The sequence below is a fragment of the Balaenoptera musculus genome, chromosome 5 (assembly GCF_009873245.2).
Source record: "Balaenoptera musculus isolate JJ_BM4_2016_0621 chromosome 5, mBalMus1.pri.v3, whole genome shotgun sequence".
NCBI classification, from domain to species: Eukaryota; Metazoa; Chordata; class Mammalia; order Artiodactyla; family Balaenopteridae; genus Balaenoptera; species Balaenoptera musculus.
This window is the reverse complement of record NC_045789.1, coordinates 114716307-114738745: the sequence shown is the minus strand read 5'-3', so window position 1 is coordinate 114738745 and position 22439 is coordinate 114716307.

Genomic DNA, 22439 nt, shown 5'->3' with positions numbered 1-22439 from the left:
AGAACCTAGGGGCAGTACAGGAATAAAGACACAGACATATAGAGAATGGACTTGAGGATATGGGGAGGGGGAAGAGTAAGCTGGGATGAAGTGAGAGAGTGATATGGACATATATACTCTACCAAATATAAAATAGATAACTAGTGGGAAGCAGCCGCATAGCACAGGGAGATCAGCTCGGTGCTTTGTGTCCACCTAGAGGGGTGGGAAAGGGAAGGTGGGAGGGAGAGGCAAGAGGGAGGAGATATGGGGATATATGTATACATATAGCTGATTCACTTCGCTATAAAGCAGAAACTAACACACCATTGTTAAGCCATCATACTCCAATAAAGATGTTAAAAAAAAAAAAGGCATTCCCGTGAAACTATTCCCTATCCCTAAATCATTGTCATTTCATCAGTGTAAACACAACTTTCTACCTTATCTTCATAGTTTCTTATAAAATGAACCGACTCCACTACATATCAAGCAACTTACTTGTCTTCCCATTATTCTTCATCGGGATATTGGCAACAGAATCTTTTATCAGGGCTTTACATAATTTCTAAATTGGTAATTTCACTAGTTAAAATGGTCTGATAATATACCTAACTTGATTCAAAAGAATTTGAAAGAAGTTAACAACTTCAAATAAGTGCTGTATCCTTTCTTCTTCGCAATAATAAATGTGATTCTTTGTTTTTGGCTAATTTTTTCACTTGTCATTTTATTAATTCAACAAATACTTTGTAGTGCCAGGCACTGTTCTAGGAACTTTGTAATGAATAAATCAGACAATGATTGGTCCTTGTGGAGCTCACATTCTCATCTTTTGATTCAGAGACAATTCAACAATTGGTTTCATCTGGGTGCTAAAAATTTCTATTCTATGCAAATCTTGATTAGATGCATTATTAAAGACGTGTGCACACATTTTAAAAAATAGCAAATGCAAATAGCAGCCTTCTGCTAGTGAATATCGTTGCTCTGACTGGGGTTCTATTGCCCTGAGAATTACAAAACTTGTCAGCATTAGAGACCCCAGACATGGGCATCCATCTCAACTCCATCACTTCCTGCTTGTGTGACATTGAAAATGTTACTTCAATTCTCTACCTCTCACAGTTTCTGTATCTACCAAATGCAAATAATACTTCACAGAGTTGTATTAAAATCCTGTAAAGCACCTACAACATTAGTAGCCAATAGCAAGTATTCACCAAATCACAGTTATTATTAAGTTGCATATAGCAAAGAAAAAAAAAAGAATCCAATATTCACTATCTATAACATCAGTAAATTGAAAAAACTATTTCTTGATGATAAAGACCCAGCAAAAATACTTTACTAGCAAAGAAAACTACCTGTCTCTGATGCAACTGGTCTCCTTATTAGGGTTGAAATCATATATTCTCTACTCTAGAGAGAATTTATGACCGAACCAGATCGGGATATATTCCCTTCCTCTGTTCCCATATTACCTAGCCTTTTCCCTTCCCCACGCCTGTCACACTCATAATTACATGATTCACATCTGACTCTACCACTTCACACTAAAAGCTGCAGGACAGCAGGAGAAGGGCCTTAGCATTCTACAGCATAGTCTGTTTCCTACTGAATGCTCAGCACACAAGGCCTGGGACGCAGTTAGGTACACAACAAGATTTCTTTTCAATTGTAATGCAATCAGCGAGAAATTTATAATTTGCCTCACAGAAGGTCTGTTTAATTTTTTTTTTTTTTTAGTATAGCCTAAGTCATCTTTAAGAAATTTAGGTGCCAATATCCTGAAAAACAAAGCAGACCCATTATAACAGTTTTTATTTTTATCCATAAATTTGTTCTATCTGTTGTGATTTTTTTATTGGTTTACTTACTTTCATTTTATGTTCCAGAGAATTGCCTCCGTAGAAACTCTTATTTCCAGAAATACTGAAGAGCAGTCTGCATCAGCTGAGAAAAATGAAACTGGCATTCCTGAAGAGAAAAGCCCGGTACAGCCACGTGGGAACTAGGAATAACCTGCGAGGAAAAGGTTGCAGCGCCCAGGGCTGCAGGCAGTCCTTTCTTGTGCCATTGTTTGGGCGGTTCTAGGCCAAGTCCTTCCATGAAATACATGTTGAACCCTCACCATACCCTGTGGCGGGCCTTCTGTGGCTGCCTCCTTTTTGTCAGTGAAGAAGCGCATCTTAGGTGAAGTTTAGAATTCTCAGGGATACACACTGGTCAGAAGGCAAGATGGGTTTCCAGTCCAGGGCTCCCTGCCCCCATGTCATGACTGTCCTCAATGTCTCATGGATGTCCTTTTGTGATCTTGATCCTGGGTTCAAGTAAGAACAGTTTTACCTATACTACAAGCAAAAAGTAGACTCAAGAGGTTATCCAAATCCAAACAATGGGTATATTTTTTTCCAATTTGCCTAAAAAGATACCACAAAGAACTGTTTCATAATTACAACTTAGTTTCAGAGAGCAATTTCTTTCACCAAAGTAGTAATGTTGGGAAACCTTATCTCTTCACTTAGAAGGAAAAAATACATCCCATAGTATTACAAATTAACATTCAGTAGTGAGCTTGCTTCGGACTTCCTGAGACATGTAAACATCTGGGAAATGTTTCCACATTGTTTGCAATATCCTTCTATCATGTACATGGACAAAGAATTGGTATGTTTAAACTGCAATAAATAAATTCATATATTCAGTGTTGTAACTGACACATTAATAAAAATGCTAGATTAAGCTGAAAGCAGTGAAAAGCTTCTAGCTAATTTACTGGGTGGTGTGAAAAGTGTTAGAAAAAGTTGACTGTTTAATTGTGTAAAGTCTCTAGTTTTAATGACCTCACAACAATTTGCACATTATATTTTTAGGTATTATCAGTTCTTAAGACTATAGTAGAGGGATGTTATGTTACATTAACCCCCATGTTCTTGGGGAATAAGTTGAAACACAAGCAGGTGACTTATTCAAAGTGACTCCAATTGCCAATAGAGCCAGAAATGGGCAAGAGGCTCTCTTTTGCAAAATGTCTCCCACATTCCTACCCATCACACGCACATACCAAAACCTTTGTTATTCACTACTACACTATATCAGGAGTTGCTTGCTCTTGAAAATGTGGTTAAATGGTATTATCAAAAACAGATAGGTTGAAATTTTGTTTAAAGAGTTGAGGTGACATCAAATACATGAAAAAATCTAGGAAATGGTGAAAGAATGGACTTATGTGAAGAGGGAATATTATTCTTTCAAAAACGGTGCTGCTGCCATTCTTCAGAGTAACAGTTTTCATTTCCTTAAAACCTTTGGACTGTCCTCCAATTTCTTTAGATGCCATAACCTTCAACATGAGAATTACTAATCCATACCACATTGCTACAAGTAAACGCTAAAAATTAATTTCTTGTAGATGTAGTAGCAAGCAAAATAAAGGCAAAGAATTCTTTTTTTTTCATTTAGATGACTAAAGAATTCTTAAGCTATGCTTTTTGCTCAGCTTTTATATAGTACTACTGATCTGACTCTTCCTTCATCACGTAACATCATCTTGTAAATCAATTGGGTACATTCAGGAGTGTGTATGTGTGTGTGTGTGTGTCTGTGTGTGTGTGTCTGTGTGTGTGGTGTAGGTGTATGTTTTCTAGAAGAGCCCAGCCCAGTTCTAACCTTGGCTGTCCTAATGTTCTTTCATTTGGATGTGCTTAGGATTAAAACAATTGCAAAGCACAAACGTGGATTGCCAGCAAAGGTGACCTTTCTTTAATATTAGATTACAACCTGTTTCTATGAAAATGAGCATCGTTGTCCTAAACCTTGGTTAAAAGAACCAGATGGTTCCCTACCTTATTGCTGGTTAAGACTTAATACTTAATTAGGCATTTACAGGGCTGGATTCAAGAATCTCTCTGTTGGTGCAAAATATCTTTATTGCCGCTACTTCTTGGAGTTTCCATTGAAGAAAACAGGCACCAACAAAATAGTCATAGGTATTCATGGGGAAGAAGGTCATTCTACACAGACACGAAATGTTCCACTTGGCCAGTTCATGTGGTCCGGCTGACTATATTCAGAATTAGGTGGTGTCAATCCTGGATTTCTCAGAGAACTCTAAGCCGGGTTGATGCCTGGTTTGAATTGCTGACAGCAGCTCCAGCCAGGTTCCTGTCTCGCAGTCTCCGCTGCCGGCTGCATGACCGGCTTCCTGCCAGCCCCGCGCTCACTGCTACTGGTGCTCGCAGCTTCCTGGGGACAGCCCCTGCCAGTCACTAGCTGGGACCTCTGCCAGCTCCACAGCAGTCCCTCCCTGCCACGTGGCAACCCCTGCACCCCTGTGTCAGCCCTGCTGTCACGTGCAGAAAAATCATTCAGTGCGTTGCCAGAAATTAACTTTCCCACGGAGCCGCTTTCCCTGAGCTCATTGTTTGAGTGAGGTGTGGTTTAATTTTCTTCTTTTAGGCAGTTTGCATATTTCATGCGAAGGGATTCTTTTGCTGGTAAGCTGACCGAGATGCTCTCAAAAACATGTTTGCTTCTCACACTTTTGACCACAATTTTCTTGAACTCAGTAAAATCATTGGACAGAAACAACTAAATTTTAAGTCTGGAATCCAGATTCAAACAAACAAGAACTTTAAATGATCTTCTCCTAATGTATACAAAACGTCATAAATTAGGAAAAGAAACTGCAGAACTCAGAGCTTCCACACTTTTCAACTCCACAGAATATATTAGTTTGGGCAGAGTTCTCAAAGTCTTGAACAAACTGCTACCCAAAAATCTATTAAAATTTTTTTTAAAATAGTAGTCAAATACCTACAGTGCTCTAAGGTATTAGAATAGATAAAGAGATATAAAAGAGCTTAAGACACGAGCCCTGTTCATAAGTAGTTTTCAATTTACTTTGGGATCCCAATAGCGTTTTACAGAGTATTGCAATACCAAAAAGTCAGCTCTCGTTTAATTACTCATTGGACACCATGGTCTACAGCACATACAGTGCTAGGGGTTTAGGGGAAGATCTACATTGCACTGCGAAGCCTTCAAAAGGAAATGGGTCTTGAGATGCGCTGATTTGAATGGATTAGCAAATTTGTGGTAGAAAATGCTGTGCCCAGATTGTGAAACCTCTCGAATACCCAGGTTATAGAGACTGAATTTTACATTATCAGCAATGGGAAGTGATTGAAAGTGTCTTGGGTAGAGCAGTGACATGATAACTTTGGAATAGATTGATCCATATACATTTGGCCCTTTTTTGTAAGTCAAAAGCATTCAATATCTGCACTTTCTTAAGGTTCAACATAACAAGATGAACTAGGATACGATGAAGAGGAAAGAACAGAGAAGTTTTCTCAAGAACCTTTTGCTCTATCAACAAATTTGCCAAAATACCCCCTTTACCAGTGTCTACTTTCTTAAACAAAGAGATGAAAAGAATAAGAAAAGAAGATGAGAAGATAGAACAAAAGGAGAAGGAAACAAAAAGGCAGGAAATCAGAAAGAATCACAGAGCATCTTAAAAATTCTTTAACAAAGAAAAGTAACTACCTTCTTGGAAAGCTCTCAAGTAAATCTGCGCTAACACTTTAGTTAGGTCACAAGGAATAGAGCAATTCTGTAAAGCTTACACATGGGCCCATTTTGAGTTGAACAAAATATAACTTGAAGATTATATTTTTATCCTTTCCTCCCAATTAGCTATTACTTAACATTTTGTAAAAAAAAAATTAATTCATGTTTTCAGGCTCTAAAGAAATTCTGGCAACTTGTTTCTTAATCCACTACTTGAAATTACAATATAGAGATATCAGAAGCTATCTATTTACTTGCATTATATTTGGTGGAAGAACTGTATTTTCTGCTAAACTTCAGATGATACAATTGAAATGCCAAACATTTGGCTTCACAAAATATAAGCACGATGTCCTGCTGCTCTACAATCTTCGCAGCTGGGATCATTTAACTCTTGGCCCACACTCTGGGACCTCTCACCTCCAAAAACGAGAATCTGAGCCCAGTTCAGGCCTGGAATCAACAAATATTATTCTTATTGTTGATCATGTATAACACCATGCAGAGCCTCCTACCATGATGAACACCCCACGCTGACTTCTAACTTCCCATTCATCTGGCCCACATCTTTCTGCTTCCTTCTTCTCTGCAACCATTCTTCTCCCAGCTGGACATTTTCTATAGGACCATTACAGAAAGGGATGCTATTTCCCTGTCCTTTCTCTACCCTTCTTTCTCTGAAACAACTAGAAGGAAACACAGAAGAGATAGTGTAATGGACAATGGTAACATTACAAAGAAAATACTGGTCATGAGAAGTGTAATATTCATTCAGGTTTTATTCAAGTCAAACTGGGTCTAAACATATTCTTTCTTACTTTCTGTCTTGTTCTTTCACTGGAATAGTGTTTTCCTATGGCCATGAAATTTGGGGTCCAAAAATCTCTCTCTCTTTTTCCTTCCTAATAAACTACTGAGTTTCCTTTGTTCTTAGACAAGAAGCTCCAATCTTAGTCTCTGTAATTCTGAGACAGAAAATAAAACTGATGAGGGGTCAACTTTGTTAACATATACAAAAAGTCATCTACATGGGCCAAGACCTCTGCCAATAGCCTGTATTTTAATCTTTGGACTTCCATTGATTGTCTGTACCAGTCTTTGCTTGAAAAGACACACTTCATCTTAGATTCACTTTCCAAGGGTCAAAACTCAAGTTCCTAGAGAGTCCAGAAAGGTAACATAAATGAGTGTCAAGGAGCCAGGTATAAATAAAATAAGGAGTGACAGGAACTGTGATGATCTGGAGGGCTTGTGTCCCATCTGAAGGGGGTCACACAAATAAATCAATAATTGCCTTGTAAAGAGCTGGGCCAGTGTTTCCAGACCTTTTTACATTTTTTCCAAGTATTTTTAATTTGAGAAATTAATTTAAAATTATTCTAAACGTTTTTCAATCAAATGACAAATCTTTACAAATGTATCTTAAAAACATTCATCTTAATGATAAGTAACTTTATGCATGCAACAAGTAGACCATCTGTAGCAAGGGTTGGCAAACCTTTCTGTAAACAGCCAAATAGTAAATAATTTCTGTTTTGCAAGTAATTCAGCCACTAAGCTCTACCATTGTAGTGAGAAAGCAGCCATATGTACACAAATGATCCATGGTGATGTTCCGATAAAACTTTATTGGCCAAAAAACATACAGGGTCAGATTTGGCCCATGGTCATAGTTTGCTACCCCAGTCTATACATATCTCTGTAAAGCTACTCATAGAGTGATTTCCTGAGTGTGTATCTAATAGCCCATATGGTCCTCAAATCTCAACTTAAACAATGCTTGCTTCCCTGGGCTCTGAGTCAGAGGCCCCTGGCTGCTGTTTTCATTGCACCTGTGCCTGCCTTATTATAAGATTCACCAAAGCATCATATTGTTTTGTAACTTTTAATTGGCTTTGTTTTTAGTAGACTCTAATCTTTAGGAGAACAATGACTTTGTCCTGTAGCTGCTGTGCCTGGCACGTAGTACTCATACAATAAATATTTTCAGTGCATTTTCTTGTCTTCGTCCCTAATTAATCTAAATTGGAAGTGTTTTACTATTTTACTTCCAGAAAGAGAAGACAGGAAGCCATAAGACGTGAACTGTTTGCTAGTGCCTTCATCTAAACTAGACTGTATCATCATCAAAGGTCGTCCTATGAAATGGCACATTTAATTTTTGCAGTCTTAGCATTAGGAAATTATGAAACTGGTTGTAGTGGTTCTTCTCACATAACACAAGGATTAAAAGCCAGATTCTTGGGACCAGACTCCTTGGGTTACAAATCCTGGCTGCACCACTTACTGTGTGTTATTATTCAAGTTACTTAGCTTTTCTGTTAGCTCAGTTTTCCTGTCTAAAAAAATTGTGGGGACTTCCCTGGTGGTCCAGTGGTAAAGAATCCGCCTTACAATGCAGGGGGCGTGGGTTCGATCCCTGGTCAGGGAACTAAGATCCCACATGCCAGGGGGCAACTAAGCTCATGCACCACAACTACTGAGCTCACATGCCTCAACTAGAAAGCCCAAGTACTGCAAACTACAGATCCCACGTGCCCTGGAGCCCGCACGCCACAACTAGAGAGAAGCCTGCGCACTGCAACCCACGTGCCGCAATGAAGATCATGTGTGCTGCAACCAAGACCCGACGCAGCCAAAAATAAAAGAAAAATTAAATAAATAAATAACATTTTTTAAAATAAAATAAAATTGTGCCTAATATTCATCCCTTCCTCATAGAAGGTTAATGGCTAGAAAGTTCTTAGAGAAATACCAAGATATCCTCTGCACTCAGTAAATATGAGCCAATCTTACTGAGTGCAGAGCCAATTGTCCATGCTTGAAACCATTCCTTAGTGTCCTCCAGGTCCTTGCTGCATCCACTCAGTCAAGCCTTTGTCCTGGCCACCCAATTGGAATGCCTTTGTCACACTCAGCTGTGACCTCCAAGTTGCCATATCCAATGACCATTCCATAGGCCTTAGCTTATTAGATCTCTAAGCAGCATTTTGATACAAGCAATCCCTCCTTGCTTCTTGAAATATGTTCTTCACTCTGCCATGGAGTACCATTTTCTCTTGCTTCTTATGCCTACTTCACTGGCCATGTCTCAATCTCACTCCTGCTGCATCCTTATCTTCTCATCTTCTTGATCTTAGAATGTTCCTAAGCTCAAGGCTTAAATCTTCCATCTTCACTCACTCCAAGGTGATCTCATCTACATTCAGGGATTTAAATATCGTCTAGATGCTGATGACTTCCAAATATATACTCCAGCACTGAACTTTTATGTGAACCACTCCTATTCAAACTCTTGACTTGGCTATTGAATTAGAATTCCAAAGTCAGCATGCCTGAAACCAAACTCTTGATCACACACACACACACACACACACACACACCTGCTTCTTCTGTAGTCCTCTTTATCTTAATAAATGACAACTTGATTTTTACCAGTTGTTCAGGCCAAAAGACTTAGAATCAACCTTAGTCTTTACTCTTACTACCCACAGCCCATACACCTACAAATCTACAAATCCTGTGAACTCTACCTTTAAAATATCTCCAGGATTCAAATTCTTCTCACCATATTTACCATTTCCACCCAATCCAAGCTTTAGCATCTCTCACATGATGTATTCTGGTAGCTTCAAGACTGGTGTCCTGGTCTCCATCTTTGTCTCTCTTATGGCCTGTACTCCACACAGCAACCAGCATAATCCTTTAAAATGGAAATCAGACCACGTCGCTCTTCTGCTGTAAACTCTCAGTGTCTTTGCATCTCACACAATAAGGTCCAAAATCCTCAACATGGCCTAGAAGGCTGTCCATAATTTGCTTCTGCCAACATCTCTCATCCTATTTCTTTACACTTTCATTATTCATTGAGCTCTAACCTCACTTAGCATTCTTTGAAAACTCCAAGAACACTCAACTTGGGGCCTTTGCAGTTGGAATTTTCTTTACTTGGAATTCTCTTCCCTCATCTATCTTCAGCTCCTTATTTCCTTCATGACTCTGCACAAATAATACCTTATCGGAGTGATTTTGAGTTTTTCCTGTTAAAAATAGTGCCACCAATCATACCCTAGCCTCCTTGTTCTGCTTTATTTTTCTACGGAACACTTATTACTACTTGACATATTATATATGAGACATCCAATCCATTGTCTCTTCTCCATGCATACAATAGAATATAAGCAGCATGAGAACAGGAACCTTATTGCTCTTTTGATTGCTCTAGCCAAAGCATTTTCACTAATGCTGGATGCATCGTAGATGCTCAATAAATGTTTTTGAATGAATTTCTCGTGTTTATCCAGATTTTATGTATATTTGCAGATATTTCTGACAAGTTTATTTTGTGTTATGATATTCTGTGGCTCTAAGTAACGTTGCATTTCTAGAAATGCCAACCCCCCTCACCAAGTAGATTCTATGTGGATTCCAAGGGCAATGGGGCATATCAAGACCAAAACCAGTGGTTTTCAGACAGTGTGTAATTTGTGAGGCTACTGTAGATAAAGGTATGAGGACAAAGTTATACAGTGACAAGAACCAAAGGGTCCTGGATTAGAAATTAGAAATAGGAGCCAAGGAGTAGGACTTGGAAAAGCAAGAAAAAAAAAATGTATAAACACTGAGTGAGTCTCTTTAACTCTGGCCACACAGATTGGGTCTTTCTTCTGTGAAGCTGTTCTTAATGGCTGGCGAGTGTGATCATACAACACAGCATTTAAAGTCACCACCCAATATTTTCCCAGAAGGAACTTTGCTTTACAAACTTTTGTAATCTCAGTGCTTAGCAAAGTATTCTACACACAGTAAGCAATTAATGAGCATGCAGTAAAGCTGAGGGTAATAATTTTGAAAATAGGAGACTTACAGCCCTGCTTATTAAAATACAAGTGAGATTCTCAGCAGGCAAATATTCTCAGAATGTGTACCTTTATCAGATAAAGCACTTTGCTTGCATTTTGTTTCTCTGTTGAAGTAGACTACTGTTATCAGCTAAGCAAACAGGAGAAACAATCTTTTTGTCACCTTTCTTGGCAAAAGTTGTGAAAGATGTAAGAAATAGATGTCAAAGAGAAAAGAGGATTCTTCTTTGGGATCTCCCCAGGAGAGAGGACAACTTTTCAACATTGTGTTTATTTAGTATTTTCATATCTGTCATTTTATTTCTTGCAAAGAACATGCAATCTCACCTTTACCTTGACAGGTGTCTTCTTGTCTTCATCCAAATATTAAAGAAAATTCTGAAATTTCTCTATTGTCTCAATAGCCCAAAGAAGCTTATTGGCAGCTGTGCATATTGTAACTTACATATGAGCTACTTTGTCTTTACAACATTTGGAAAATTATCAAAACTACGCTTCTCCCCCATCAAAATTAAATCATCAATGAATAAGTATCTGACAATTACCATTTTAATGGATCTTGTTTACATATGTCACTCACATCACGAAACCTAGCAAAGGTAAATTTAGCTTTATCCAAAAGGCAGTGACTGATTTGGGTGGAGGTTTTTCATGTTAAATAATATATTATTTGATGTTTATATGTCATTGATATAATATTTGATGCTTCAAGTTTAATTTTCTGCAACCCAAGCCTTTGTAGCTCACTTAGGAGAAAATAGCTAAAATAACTTGGAGTCGGGGGCACTTCGCCAGGGACTATCCTTGTTTATCCCACTAGGCTCAGCATAATTATTAATAATACTTCTTTCATTCAGAAAAGCAATTGGATAGTTAATTACATCATCATCTAACCATACAACTACTTCATGATGCCAATATTTCTCCAAACACTTTTCAACTATCTGTTGAAATTGTTTTCAAGGTCAATCACCTGAACTGGAATATTAGAACATTGTTTTATAATCAAATGACCAGAATAGTATTATAAAATTCATAATCACCTGAACTGGAATATTAGAACATTGTTTTATAATCAAATGACCAGAATAGTATTATAAAATTTAATCACTCATTTTAAAAGAATTCAGTCAAAATGTTTTCAGCTGTTTCTAATAATCAAGCACAAGCTCAGGAAAAGATGTATCTGTCACTGAGAATTTCAAAAACTGTCTTAGCAACTAAAGGCAAAAACACCTGCAATAGTAGAACAGTAATAGTGGTAATAGCAGCAGTAGCAGCAATGGAATAATAACAACTATTTATTGAGCATTTGCTGTTTTCCAGTCATTGTGCTAAGCACTTAATATAAGTAAGTGTATATCATCTTCATGTCAGCCCTGAGAAGTAGATGTTATTATCCCCATTTTAGAGATGTGATACTGGAAGTTGGGCTTAGTAATTTTAAGTAACTTGACCAGGCCTCATGGACAGCAAATTGCAGAGCAGAGATCCAAGGCCTGTTTAAGTTGACTCCAAAATCCAAGGCCTTCATCACTGAGCTATACCGCCTCTCTAATCTCTCATTCTAGGAAGGGGGCTATCAGTGCATGGCTGAGGGTGGAATGACCTGGGAATCGTGGCGATCCAGCGTGGCTGGAACACAAGGTGATGGTAGGGAGTAGTATAAGAAAGGTAACTTGGAGCCACCTTACGAAGGACCTCGTAAGTCAAGTTAAGAAATCTTAACTCTGACGCATATGTTAAGGACTTAATAGAGTTTTCAATCAGAATAGTGAAAAGATGAAATGTGTTTCAGAAACACAAGTTTGAGGGAAGGAAAGAAGTAAAATTAGAGAGAGACTAGACATAGCAAGTCCAGTTAGGAGGCTAGCTCTGGAAAAGAGGGAACAAGATGCTGAATAAAATCTTTGACAGTGAGAGTGGGAAGGAGAGAATTTATTTGAGAGATGTTTAAGAGATAGAGCAGACTCTAGGACTGACTGGCTGAGGTAAAGGAAGATGAATAAGACGGGAAGGAGGACTCTGAGGTATGGCTTGAGTTCCCCAGCAAAAGGTGCGCCACCTTAGGAGAATATTGATAAGTTATAGGATAAGTTGGGGGTGGGAGGGACAGGTGGAAATAAAAAGGTGAGTTTAATAATTGTTATATTTGTGGTCCCTGTTGTCATAATGACAAGGGACAGACTGGAGAAGGAGAAACCTAGAACTGCTGTGATAGAAAAGATCATGAGTTAAATACTTTGAAAACTTGAGTACAAATAATTAAGGCATAAGAGAGAATGTGAAATTCTGGCTATGGGATTTCATACCAACATTTACCTGTCTGGATTCCTATCTTGCATCAGAGAATTCAAAATGATTCTTTGCTATTCCTCTTACAAGTAGAAAAGCAGTCTAACTCTTTTCCATTTTAACTGGTATAAATTATAGAGGATATTAGTTAAAAACCTAGATAGCTGGTGCATCTACATCTTTAGAGCCAGAAACAGTGTGCTTTTATGTTGAATGTAAACATTACTATGATTCCTGTCCTATCAGTTTTTAAAGCCACTTTCACATTTCAAAAATAATAATAATAAAAACCTTTGAGCTCCACCATTGCCATCTTTCTTTTCCCTACAATAGTGAATCATGGTATAGCTTGCCCAGAGCAACAAGATTTAGGGTAGTAACAATCATAAAGCAACCGAGGGTGATCCACTCTTTCCACCTGTTTGGTAATTTTTTAAGAAGAAAATGGGGTGAGACAAAGTAAAGACTTCTTATTCATTAGCTGCAGATGGCTTTAGTACTGAGTATTATACACTTTTCACCTTCGTGTTGCTTACATTCCCTATATTTTCAGTCGTGGACAATAGGCAATGGGAAGCTGTAATTCTAGATGCATTTTTTATTGGTTTATTGTAATAAGTATATGACTCAGCTAATCTCTCTCTTTAAGCTTATTTTTGCTTAAAATGGTGACCTTTCAAAATACCATGTGAAATTCAATAGTTATATCTTATAAGAAGTTAATCATAGGTACAAAGGATATAGGCAACTTGGTGTAAAGAGTGTCAGGTATCTGTTAGCTTGTTCATCTTCACAAATACATGGAGTACCTAGGGCTGTCATTTAAAGGTAATCTAGAAGAGAGCACTTAATAAGAGCTTTATTCCACGTGTTAAGAAAGCATGTAGAGAAAATGAGAACGGTAAAATGAGGCCCTGATTGTGAAGCTCATGGCATTTTGGTCCATCTTGTTTGCCTTTTGGTGATCAATACTCATCATATTATCCAGAAATAGAAACAGAATTGATCTGATGATAACATTTTCTCTGAGGTATTTTCTATTCAGAGCCAATGAGCTATTTCTTTTAAATCTATGGCCTTTTCACTACATTCATACAGTGTGCTATAATAAAAATAAAAATTATGAGAATTCAGTCACTGCAAGTATATCTGATTCATATTCAATTTTTTTAACTATCAAGGTAAAACTTTAAGAAGACTCTTGGAAATCATATAAGTAAGTCATACATGAACCAATCAAATGGAAATTGAGTTTTGTGTATAAGTTGTTTTCTTTTGTTTACATCGGATCTGAAATCAAATATAACTACCTTTCTCCAAAATGGCTTTCTCTCACATCTGGAATTCATTTCCTGGAATAAATTTTCTATTTGGTCATAAAAGACCTTGAAGAAAGTGGTGAGAAACCTCTGCAAAAGTCTAAACTGATGGCATTTGCGCAACCCAGACACAGCACATGCCTGAGGAGGCCTGAAACCTAACTCTGTTAGAGTGGCGATAGAGCACTCAGATCACCAGGTCTGTGAATAATTAATAGGTTAGTGTAGGAATAATTAAGATCCTTTCTTAACCTGAGATGAGTAGGAAGAAGAATCTCCATTATAGCATCCTTTGTTCTCTTCCATCAGGGTCATAGAATTATTAGGATTCCAATGTACTGAAACTGATATAGACAGACAGATGATTTGTTCTATTTGTTCCAAAGCTGAATCTGTTTTCATGAGGTTTACTTTAAACTATTTTTGGTTTGATAATTCTTCAATAGATATTCAATACTCATAAAACATTTCAGTACCTTTGACCACATAAGATGACAATGCATCTCAATACAAATGATTTTGTTCATTTTGAAACCATGGGTCATCTACTCTTTGTGAGGTAGAAACATGAAACAGAAACAGAAACATGGTAGAAACAGAAACAGAAACTCCTGCCTTCTATGATTTAAGTGTCAAGGAAGGAAGACATGCAAATTCATAACTATAATTGAATAATGTAAAGACAATAATAGAGATATATAAAATTCTCGATTATCCTAGAGAAGAGAATAAATAAACGCTCAGGGAATTAAGAAAAATGTAGAGAATAGCTGAGATTTGAGACAGGGTTTGAAAGTTGGACAGGAATTTTTAGCCGGAGAAGTCAGGGAGAGACATTGCAAACTGACTAAATAAAATGCAGCCAATGGAAATATAAAGGCCCATTTATTACTTAGGGTAAGTGCTAAGTGCTATTACAAAAAGAAGAGATGGATACAAACAAAAACAAAAGTTTACCTCTCACTCACATAAAATGGGTATTTCTGGTTGGCATGTGGCTTTTCTCCATGCAGTAATCCAGGAACGCAGGTTCCTTCCTTCAGAGGGTCTGCTGTCTCTTAAGGCATGATTACTTTTTGTATCCACCCAACAGACAGGGTGAGAGATCTTGGAGGGTCATATCTGCTGGCGCACAAATGGCACACTTTGCATCTATTCATATTCCATTTGCTAGAACTCAGTCAGTCATATGGCCACGATTAGCTCTAAGGGGAGCTAGGAACTTTAGCTCTGCCTTCTGGAATTCACGTGTGCTTGGCAGGGAGGCTAAGTTCTATGAAAAAAATATCTCAGTGGCTGATCATAGTAAATGTTCGCTTCTTGCTTGTATCACCATGTAATGAGGGTTATCAAGGAGCTCTGCTGCGGGCAGCCGTTCAAGCTTACGTCCATGTGGTGGTTTGGCCATATCCTGGGACCTTAAGGCTTCTGCCTGACCCTCAGCAGTGGCCAGAAGACAAAGGGAGAGAGAATCATGCGAGGGGCCACCTGAGAGTGGTGGACAGCGCTTCCACCCGCTATCCCATGAGCAGAAACGAGTCATCCAGCCCCACCATGAAACGGCTGAGGAATAATGTCTAGCTGTTTGCCAAGTAAAATCGATATTTGTGAACAACTAGCCAGTCTTTGACACCCCTGTGTTTTTTGTTTCTTGTTTTTTTGTTTTTTTAATTTTTAATTTATTTATTTATTTATGGCTGTGTTGGGTCTTCGTTTCTGTGCGAGGGCTTTCTCTAGTTGTGGCAAGTGGGGGCCACTCTTCATCGCGGTGCGCAGGCCTTTCACTATCACGGTCTCTCTTGTTGCGGAGCACAGGCTCCAGACGCGCAGGCTCAGCAATTGTGGCTCACGGGCCTAGTCGCTCCGTGGCATGTGGGATCTTCCCAGACCAGGGCTTGAACCCGTGTCCCCTGCATTGGCAGGCAGATTCTCAACCACGGCGCCACCAGGGAAGCCCTACACCCCTGTGTTTTGAACATGCCTTTGCTCTCCACACAGAGTACTTTTGTCACCTCCCCAAAAGGGGGCAGGCAAAGTCTTGTTCAGACACTGCCTCTAACCCAAAGCCTAGAATCTCCAGGAGATGTGCAGTCCTCAAGTGCAAATGCCATTCCTGGTGATTCTTTATGTACTAAGAAAACAAGTTTATTTGGATTATGTATATATACATATATATATATATATATATATATATATATATATATATATATATATATGATTATAGACATAGAGTAGAGCAGGGACAGAATAACTACAATAAATATGCCCATTTGGAAAAGGAAATAACAAGCGCAGTCATTTAGCTGCAGTGACTCTGAAATCCTGTGAGGTCAACATGGTGAATGTAGGTTCCTGTCCTGGCACTTGGTAGAGGTTCCTGAATTAGACCCTGCTTCTGCCTTCGGAGAGGCATTCTTAGTTTTTCATTGTTCTTCGTGACCCCGGACTCAACCTCTTAGAAGGTTCTTCATTTTCCATCATTCTCCACTGGGAAGAATGCCATCTTTTGGGGGTGCCCAGCTTTCACTGCTCATTTCCTCTTGGAGAAAGCTTGGTGGCCTGAAATTTGTTTAATAGTTTGAACATTCAAAGGCTTTTTCTCATTGTCACTGTTTCATTGACAACACAAGTCACTCACAAATGTAGTAATAGGCTTCTGATTCATTTGACTTTCACATGCCAGTAACCGCACACAAGGTACTGTCCTAGACCTCGCTCTGTTTCTCTGCTTGCTCATCCTTAAACCTCATCTCTCAACTTAATGGGCCACCTTGACGCCAGGTGGGACAATAGGCCAAATTAGAAGATACCTTTAATTTGATTTGTCTGTGGGGCTCAGTAACTCACTGCAACTGAAAAGTCTCACTGGGATTTCAGTGCTCAAAGTTTCTTTTCAAACTTACCTTTTATGTCTCTCATAAAAGTTCAGAATCAATCGGCTTTCCTACCTTAGAAAAGCCTCCAAAATTCTCCTGTTCTTTTTTGGTAACAAATAGGCCCACTATTTTCTGAGCCCTTCTCTCTCTTGCAATACCTGGTCAAACTCAGCCAACAGCAGCCGCTACTCATGAATGATGTTCTGTTTTCCCACCTCTTTTCACAGAGACAGTACTGGCAGGCTTGAGGTCCGCCTTTCTCATTATCAAAAGTTATGTTTTTACCAAACATTTGGCCATGATAAAGGATGGATCTCAACTGTCATCCTGTTACAGCTGCTCCTTTGTAGCCCATTGCCCAACCACTGAACCACTGACACATAGCTTAGGGTTTATTACAGCTGCAAGCTCCCCTCAATTTTTGTGTGAGTCTAGTAGGCCAACACTTATTAGAATCAACAATAAAAGTCAATGGATTATCATGCCCAAAAAAGCTTCGTTCTTATTTACATCACAACCTAATGTGGGTTGGAGGGGGGGACACTGGTCATGTAAACAGTCAAGGATCTAAACTCCTGTACCTTATAGGCTCCACATCTGGCCTGCAGACAAAGAAAGAGAAAGTGAGCATGGAGGGTAATGTAAGGCTTTAAGGGCCAAGCCTGGAAATGGCATGCATCACTTCTATGTAAATTCTGCTGCCCAGCAATCAGAAGCAGGGCCCCATTTTGTTGCAGAAGATTGAAACATATAAAGAATATAAGGAGTGAGACAGCACAGATAATGATTGCAGCTGGTAAGTTTCTGCTACAACACAAAAGAAATAGATTTCTGGTGAGCTATTGTCAGTTTCTGTGTTAGCCCATTTCCAGGACGCTGTACTACTTAGAAATTGAGCCAAGTGGTTTAGTGCCAGTGGGGTTCCTGTAACTTAAGCCCACCAGCTGGGACTGAGGGTAGAAGAGGAAAAGGTACAAAATGGCCAGATCATTGAAATTTGTATGCCATGGTAGAGAATTGTTTTCCATTCTATAGTCAGGGAGAATCTATCTGAGATTTTGTTTTTTGTGGTAGAATAACACATTCAAATCTGCATTATAGAAAGACTGGAAATATAAGAGGAAGAAGGAAACTAACATTAATTGGACATCATTTAACACCATAAATTAGCTAGGTGCTATTTCATTTAATTCTAGCAATAATCTTATAAAGAGGGTAATTTTTATTGTGTCCCATTTTGACAGGTGAGGAAAGTTTAAAATCTTATAGCTTTAACTATTTTCCTCTTGTCCAACAGTAAGTTTCAAAGTCAGTATGCAAACTGAGAAATATCTGACTTAAGAATCCATACCTCACAGATGAACCGGTTTGCAGGGCAGAAATTGAGACACAGATGTAGAGGACAAACATATGGACACCAAGGGGGGAAAGTGGCGGCGGGGGTGGTGGTGTGATGAATTGGGAGATTGGGATTGACATGTATACACTAATATGTATAAAATGGATAACTAATGAGAACCTGCTGTATAAAAAAATAAATAAAATTAAATTTAAAAAAAGACCCAATACAACAAAAAATAAAATAAATAAAATTTAAAAAAAAAGAATCCATACCTCTTTTCACTAGCTAAGTTGGTTAATTGGAAGTGAGATTAGAGACATAAAGGCATTTTAGAAAATTTTTAAAATATCTCATGCAACTAATGAAAAGAGGGTATGTACTATATAGGTCAGCAGTTATGAAGGTGGAAAAGTGGGGACTCATCTGGGAAATACCTTGGAAATATAATAGGCAGAACATGGACAAACAAAAAATGGATTCTTTCCTGCAGCCTCAGAAAGAAGTTCAACCTTGCCATCACCCTGCCTGATTTTAGCCCAGTGAGACATATTTTGGACCTGTCACATCCAAGATGGTATTGTATAACACAATAAATTTGTACTGTTTTAAACTGCTAAGTCCGTGGTGATTTGCTACAGCAGGAGAAGGAAACTAATATGTACGCCAATGGCAACAATCCTTTAACCCCAGAAAAAAAGTCATACTTTGATCGTATTACATTTCCACTGCCTCCCACTTTCCTCTCACTTCACTTTATTCAGTCAATTCACCAGCTTAAAATTACTGGCCAATGATTTTAATCATCCCTCTCTCTTCCTTTGTGATATTCACTTAGCAAAACCCACACACTAGCTCTCTCTACCCACTCTAGACCTGCACTTCGATAACAGAACGTGGTGATGACAGCACACGCAGATCACAAACACTTTAAACTTCATCATGTCTTCCAGCAGGTGGCTCCACTGCCCCGCTAAAATGCTATAGTGCTCTAGCCCATTTGCTAAGCCGCTCTCCTGATAACTAGGCTATACGTATTTCTTTCCTCAAAACCTCACATCAATTCCGCCATTACTTTGGGTCAATGACCTTATTTCATTAAATGCAAGGAAACAATGTGAAGTTTACATCTGCATGCTTGCACCGTTCTATCTCCCCACCTTCCCGCATCTGTGCCTTATGATTTCTATTACTGTAACTGATGTGCTTGTGCTTTTAGCTAAAGTCAAACCTTTCACTTGTGTACTAAGTCTTGTCTCCTCTTATCTACTCAATCCAAAATTTCTCCTGTGTCTCTCAAGCTTCAATTTTCCCTCTCTACTGGACTATTTCACTCTATATATGAACATGCTGTTACTTCTCCTACCTTATAAATTGAATATATTCTCTTGGTTCTCCCAACCCTCTCCACAGCTATCCCATTTTCTTCTTTTAGCTAAACTTCTCAAAAGAGCTGTCTACACTCATTGTCTCCACACCTCTCATGCCCTCTTGAACCCACTCCAGGTAGGTTTTTCCTCACACACTACAAAAGAACAGCTTTAGTTAAGTTGCCAATTACCCTGTATTCCAAAACCCAAAGGTAAATATCAGCCATCATTTTACTTGACCTATCAATAGCATTTGATCCTGTAGATCACGTTGTCTTTCTCAAAATATTTTTTCACTTGCTTCCTAGGTCACCATCATTTCCTGGTTTTCCTCTTATCTCAGTGATGTTTCCTTCTTCATCTTCTTTGTTGTTTTCATAGCATATTTCCAATCTTTAAAGAGTGAAGTGTCTCAGAACTCACCCATTGGACCTCTTCTCTATCTGCACTCACTTAGTGATCTCATTCAATCTCATGGCTTGAAATACTCTGCTGACAACTCCTAAATTGATATCTCTACTTATGAACTCACCCCTGAACCTCAGCCTGTTATTTTCAAGACTTTCTACACAGCATCACCATTTGTATGTTTAATAGGCATTGCAAACAAAATGTCCCACTTGACTCTTCCTCTCTCTCTCTCTCTCTCTCTCACACACACACACACACACACAACTTGCTCCTTTGGAACTCTTTACATCTCACTTTTCAATAGTAACTCCACTTGCATATTTTCTCAGGTCAAAAACTTCAGATGACAATTTGAAACTTTCCTTTCCCTAATATCCATATTCTGTTGGTTCTACATTCAAAATATTTTCAGAACCTGACCATGTCCCCCTTACACCTACTGCAATATCCCTGCTCAGAGCTTGCTTACATATGGCAGTAACTTCCTAACTGGCTTCAACTCAGCCACCTTCAACTGGCTTCTCATCCCAGCTGATGAAAGTCAAAACCAAGTCTAGCCCGTTTGAGCCTTTGTAGAAAACATTATAAACCATCCAGGATAACCAACACAATATTGAAGGAGAAGAATAAAGTTGGAGGACTGATGCTACCCGATTTCAAGACTTACTATAAAGCTGCAGTAGTCATGACAGTGTGGTATTGGTGAAAGAATGGATAAATAGATCAATAGAACATAATAGAGAGCCCAGAAATAGATCTTCATAAATATAGTCAACTGATCTTTGACAAAAGTGCAAAGGCAGTACATTGGAGCAAAGACAGACTCTTTAACAAATGGTGCTGGAAAAACTGGATATCCACATGTGAAAAGTTAATTTAGACACAGACTTTACATCCCTCAAAAAAATTAATTCAAAATAGATCATAGACCTAAATGTAAAGCTCAAAACTATAAAACTCCTAGAAGATAACATAAAATAAAGCTTAGATGACCCTGGGTATGGTGATGACTCTTTAGATACGACACCAAAGACATGATTTATGAAAAAAATAATTGATAGGCTGGATTTTATTAAAATTAATAACTTCTACTCTGCAAAAGACAATATCAAGAGAATAAGAAGACAAGACATGAACTGAGAGAAAATACTTGCAAAAGATTCATTTGATAAAAGATTATCCAAAATATACAAATAACTCTTCAAACTTAACAATGAGAAAGCAAAAAATTAGATTAAAAATGGGCCAAAGACCTTATAGGCATCTCACCAAAGAAGACATACAGATGTAAAATAAGCATATAAGCAAACACACAAATAAGCATAAAATGTTCCATATTATATGTCATCAAGGAAATGCAAATTAAAACAATGAGATACCACTACACACCTATTGGAATGGCCAACATCTGGAACACTGACGACAGCAAACACTGTCAAGGATGTGAAGCAAGAGGAACTCTCATATATTGCTTCTGGGAATGCAAAGTGGTAGAGCTACTTTGGAAGACAGTTTTGTGGTTTCTTACAAAACTAAACGTACTCTTACCATATGATCCAGCAATTACACTCCTTGGTATTTACGCAAAGGAGTTGAAAATTTACGTCCATACAAAAATCTGCACACAGATGTTTATAGCAGCTTTGTTCATAATTACCAAAACTTGGAAGCTATCAAGATGTCCTCCAGTATGTGACTGGATAAGATCTCCAAACCCATAGAGTGTACAACACCAAAACTCAACCCCAACTATGGACTTTAGGTAACAGTGATGTGTCAATGTAGGTTCATACTTGATAAAAAAAAAAAAGTGTCATCCTGGTGAGTGATGTTGATAACGGGGGATGTTATGGATGTACTGGATGGGGAGGTGTGTGGGAAATTTCCGTGCCTTCCTCTCAATTTTGTTGTAAATCTAAAACTGCTCTTAAAAAAAGTAAATATACATATAATTCTCCCCCTTGCTCTAGTAAATAGAGTCCCCAAACAGGGCATCCAGCATAATCAAAGGCTTCCCCATCTACCCTATTTATAACTGTGACTCCTCTCCCCACTCCCACTTCACCAGAACTCCCTTTCTTCCCTCTTGACTTTATTTTTCTCCATTGCATATTATATTTCTCACTTGTTGATTTTGGTTATTTTCTCTCTCCCTGCTCTATAATGCAAGATCCATGAGGATAGATATGTTTGTCTGTCTTGTTTACTATTGGATCCTTAGTGCCTATAAAAGTGCCTGATACATAATAGGTGCTCCATTATTTCTCGAATTTATCATATTTTTGAATAAGAAAACCTAACATACTTGAAACATAATGAATGCGATCACTCAGAAAGAACGTTTAGAGTGAGAAAACATGGAGCAGAGGAAACAAGGAAGGACACTAAGAGGGAATGGTTGAAACATCTGA